The sequence below is a fragment of the Myotis brandtii genome, unplaced genomic scaffold, assembly GCF_000412655.1.
Source record: "Myotis brandtii unplaced genomic scaffold, ASM41265v1 scaffold39, whole genome shotgun sequence".
Taxonomy (NCBI): Eukaryota; Metazoa; Chordata; class Mammalia; order Chiroptera; family Vespertilionidae; genus Myotis; species Myotis brandtii.
Window position 1 is genome coordinate 7667082 of NW_005364953.1, and position 5446 is coordinate 7672527.

Genomic DNA, 5446 nt, shown 5'->3' on the forward strand with positions numbered 1-5446 from the left:
GGGGACGGCGAGGTCAGGGCTCCCCCAGAGAGCACAGCTCGAGCTCTGCCCTGGCCCCGGCGGTAAGCCCCCACACAGTGCCTCGGAGCGAACTCCGTTCTCCGGGGACTCTGGATGGCTCTATCCAACCCCCTTGGCCTGTACACTCCACTTGCTCGACGCCTTTGGCCGGAGCCCTGAACTCTAGATTATTGAGCGCCTGTTGTGTGCGGACCCGGCGGGAGGGCGGGGTGAGCGGGTGATGAGGCCAGGAGATGCCCAGAGAATACAATTCAGGAACAAATTCCAAACACCCGGGGAATCTCTGGCCAAATGCATCCTGCGCTTGGGGTGACTGGAGAGTTTGGGGGACTTCTGAGAGAAGGCGAACCTATCCTGGTGGAAGAGGTCAAAAGAATATGCATGGGGGAAGGGCGGGGGAGAGAGGTGCAGGGCTGCCACAGCAGGTACAAGAAGTCTGAATTGGGGTGCTGGGAGAAAGCTCATGCCCCCTCTGGTCCAAAGCCAGGCTGCTCTGCTTGAGACAACCACTTGAACCCACGTTTCCTCTTCTCCCCCCTTACCCTCTCCTTTGACCTGCCTCAGCCTCCACACAAGCCTCCCAACCATGTCCTACAGCCAGGAGGCTCTAGGAGGGAGGCGCTGACAACTGTCCCTCCTTATGGCTCTACATAGTCTGGATGGGGGTGCCAACAGAGCCTGAACCCTGGCATCTCTTTGGCAGAAAGCTGCAAGGCTGAAAGGGCCCCAGGGGCAGGAGGGCCCTCTGAGGAGCAGGGGTAGCCAAAGGCCTGCGGCTCAGGGACCTGCTCAGCCACCAGCATCTGCCTGCTTCCCCAGCGATGGGAAAAGATCAAAAAGATCGTCCTTGGCACAGTGGTGGTGGGTGACACCTGTGAAGGCAGCTGCCGATGATAGGTTTCCAGGGAAAGCCCTAAGGGCTGCAGTGGGGCACTGGCCCTTGAGACCTCTTGGCTACCTATAGCCAAATCCCTGAAATAAGCACCAAGAGCAATTTTTTTCTTTTATTTTTTTAAAAATATATTTTTATTGATTTCAGACAGGAAGGGAGAGGGCGAGAATCATTGGTTGGCTGCCTCCTGCATGGCCCACACTGGGGATGGAGCCTGCAATTGGCATGTGCCCTGATGAGGAATCAAACCGTGACCTCCTGGTTCACAGGTCGACGCTCAACCACTGAGCAACACTGGCCTGGCACTTTTTTCTTTTCTAAGTTGGCACACTTTCCCCAAGGGATTCCAGATCCTGGAGACACACAGGTCTCTGCTGGCCTCTTGTCTATGAGGTTCTACTATCAAAATTGTGGTAGGTTCCAGCTGTCCCCTGAGTTTCCTTTATCTTGCCCTTGAAACTCACTAATGGACACACAGACACATACACACACACACACTTTCCCATTTTACTAAGAATTCAGAGGTCTCTAACCACTGACCTGGGTTCCTATTCCAGCTGTGTATCTTTAGGCAAGTCAATTAAACTCTCTAAGCCTCACTTTCCTTATTTTTAAATTGGCGATAAGAACCTACCTCACTCCCCAAAACTGGTACCACTGTCTTCTTGGGGCATATATTAGCTTTATCTCTTTCTGTGTTTTATATAAATGGAATGTTATGCTATAAATGTCTTCAGGTCTGGCTTCTTTTGACAAACAATTTGTGAGATTCATCTACATTGTTGCAGATAGTTGTAGATCATTCATTTTTGTTGTATTGTATAACGTTTGGAACTATATCACAAAGTATTTATTCATTTTGCTGTTTAGGGGAATTTGAAAAATTTTGAATTAGGGATTATTAAAAATACTGTTGTTGTGCCCTGCTGCCATGGCTCAGGGGTTGAGGGTTTACCTATGAACCAGGAGGTCACAGTTTGATTCTAGGTCAGGGCACAGTGGGGGGTGTGCAGGAGGCAGCCATCAATGATTCTGTCTCATCATTGATGTTTCTATCTCTTTCCCTCTCCCTTCCTCTCTGAAATCAATAAAAAAATATTTTAAAAATACTGTTGCTGTGAGAGAAAAAAACAACCTATGACACAAGGCTGTGATGAGGATTGAATGAGGTAACCTATGTCTATGGCAGTGCCTGGTACCTAGTAAGCCCTCAATAGAAGTTGGCTACCTTCAGTATCATATTCATCATCGTTTTGGTTTTCTTTACCAAGCTCTCAGGGTGAGAGAGTGGGAAGGTCTGACAGGGCCAGGCCAGAAGCTTTGGAGGACTAATGGTGGATCCCTCCTATGAGTGTTTGTGGTTTAAACCAAGGCTGAAGACTCAAGACACAGAAGAGCCAGAGCAGAGGCCTTCCTCTTGGGAAGGGTGGGGAGAGAGGACAGCACTGTCCCGACCAGCTCACAGTGACTGGCCCTAATGCTTACTAGTGACCTGGAACCCAGGACCTGCGGGAATCCCATAAGTTCCTACCTTCCCCAGCCACTCAGAACTAAGCACAGCCCCATGATCTGGGAGTTGTAGCCAAAGCAAACCTACCCCTTTGATGAAAATCTTGTGCCAACCTCACCTTGGGGAGCCATGGGCCACCTGAATGACCTTTTGTGGCTCCAGGTCAGTCGGGCTGCCCTTCCCAATGACCTTGTTGTGGTTCCCCAGCCTGCCAGCCCTTCCCCACCTGGCTCCCTGCTCTTCAACTTACCCATCGGGTGAGCTGCAGCCAGGCGGGGCCAGCAGGCTGAGATCACTGCTCCTGATGACAGCCATGCTGTCTCTGCCAATGGCTCATTCCCTGACTTGGCAGGAATTCCCCTTCTCGAGTTGCCCACGGATGCCCAGGCCACGCCATCCAGCGTGTACTCTCAGCCTCTTTCCTTCCAGCCCTGTTTCTCCCTCATTCTCCAACACTTACTCGGTCCTCTTAGGCCTCAGAACCTGAATCATTCCGGGATTGGAGGGGCCTCTTGGCTGCCCATAGCCTCCATAGGGACACCTCCCACTTCTCCGCTCAACTTGCCTTTCCACTTTGGCAACTTTCTCAGCCCCCCTTTGTCTCCTCTTTGAAGTAGTGCCTGACAGCCTATGTTCTTCTACAGATCACCCCAGGTTCTTTGGAGACAAGGTTGCTTCTCCCACCCTGAACCCCTTGGCTTCAACACATTCTATCCAAACTGTGGCCAGAACAAAATACCACACTGGCCCAGCTACTGTGGCCATGGCCCTTACTTTCCACCACAGACATGCTAGAAAAGCCGCCTATCAATCAGACTTTCCGAATGAGAAGCATATCAAAAACCAGGAAAGAAGTTATAGTTTAAAAGGAGCCCTCCCACCTGTAAAGTTGAGAAGCCCCCTATAATTCTGTCTATCCAGCCAGCAATCATGCCTGTACTAATATGTTCAGTAACTCCTGGTTTGCCTCTATTGGGTTTATATGACAAGGCCCTAGCTAGATCCAATGATAGCTAGAAAACTCTAAGTCCCAGGTTGTGGCTGGACATCATAAGGAATGTTTGTTCAAAAAAGATTGTTGAGCCCGGCCAGCATGGCTCAGTGGTTGAGCTTCGACCTATGAACCAGGAGGTCACGGTTCAATTCCCGGTCAGGGCACATGCCTGGGTTGCAGGCTCGATCCCCAGTGTGGGGTGTGCAGGAGGGAGCCAATCAATGAATCTCTCTCATCATTGATGTTTCTAACTCTCCCTCTCCTTTCCTCTCTGAAAGCAATAAAAATATATTAAAAAAAAAAGATTGTTGAGTAGCTGCAAAACAGAAAAATTCCCTGGGATAGCTTATACAAAGTGCTCCCTCCTGGGATGATGGTCTGTTACCCTGGCCCATATTAGGGCGGTAAAGAGGGTGGGGATGTGCCTAGGCCAAAGCACAGGCATACAGATGGAAGGATGAAGTTGGGAGCAACTTCCCAGACCGTAACTTTCATCTGGCCTGCCACCTTCCTTGGTCAGGGCTCTTGGAAAGCCACTTGCTCTTCCGATGGAACCCTGCTCTCACTTAAATGGAGAGTTATACCTTTGCTCTCCGGGCCTTTGCAGGGACTGGCCCTGGCACCATGAGAACCCCTACAAAACTTCAGAGAACTGCTGGGTTCCACTTCTTGGAGGGCTGGACAGCAGCTCAGGGGCCTGCCTGGAGGGAGATGACAGCCCTGACATAGGAAGTGTCGCAGGCCTAGTGGGTTTTTTTCTGAGGGGGGAAGGGAAGATTCAGTACCCTTTCAGGCCCCCTCTGGGTTGCAAAAAGAATAAATAAGGCAGAAGTGGTTTGGGGCAGAGTTCAGCAAATGAGGGCAAGACCCCTGGTGTCTCTAATCCCACTGGTCCCTAGTCCCTGCCTGGGAGCCAGGGCTCAGCCTGGAAAAGTCCCTGGGAGCAGAGCAGAGTGTAGGAGCCTGCTCTGAGGCACCTATCAGAGGCAACAAAGCATCCAGAGTTTTCGGGCTACTCTCCAGTGGAGCCAGAATTGTGAGCTCCTCAAGCCCTGGCATCTGCTGGCCCAACACCCATCTTGTGTGGCAGGTGGCTTCACTGTGCCACCAGGCCCTGCAGAGATGCCAAATGACGCTCAAAAGGTGCTTCCCCTCATAGTCCACAGGAAAAAACAAGTGGTTGCTGCTGGGCCAAGGGATTGGGATGGGGAGCAGAGGGATGGCAACACCTGGAGGCCTTCTGTGGGTCCTTGGGGGCAGGGACACAAGCTGTCATCAAGCTGGGTGTTCCCTCCTCAGATGGAGAGGAGGCTCAGGGGAGTGGAGAGGGCTCCAGTGACATTGCATTGGGGCACTACACATTATCTACAAGGAATAGCGCCCCCTGGAGTTGGGCAGGACGGTGGCAGTGAGAATGGAAACAAGAGAGTTGGGAAGGGGTGTTTGACTGGAAAGAGAGATCAGGAAGGACTCAGACTGGGATACCACAGTGGGGGCACGGCGCTTGACTCCAAATTCCTGGGAACTGGATGAGGTGGGGTAGTGGGGAGAGGCTCTGAGGGGGACTCCTCAGCCCCTCATTTCACCCTTCCTCACATCCTGCCAAGGGGCGGCTCCAGGCTGAGGTTTGTACCAGGAGGTAGATGATTCTGCTGTTTCTGGATCGCCCCATCCCACAGGGAGGCAAGGACAAGCCTGAGACATGCGCTAGACAGAGGCCCAGTGGGAATGAAGCCACTCCTCAGTTTCCTCGCCCTGCCCCCACGACAGGGGTCCAGGGTTGTTGTTGTTTAATCCAGAAAAATACAACATTTAATGTCTATAAAGGTGCAGTATGAGTCATTTCATGGAATGTCTAGGCCCCTTCTCTGGCAGCAAACAAACTTTCCAGCCCTCTTTTGAGGAAGCCATCCAACTCGGCTGCTGCTGCTGGTGTGTGAGCGGTTGTGTGTGGGGCTGTGTGTGGGACGGGTATCTGTAGGGCCTTGCCTGCCTATGTGTGTGTCCATGTGGGTCTCTCAGATGTGAG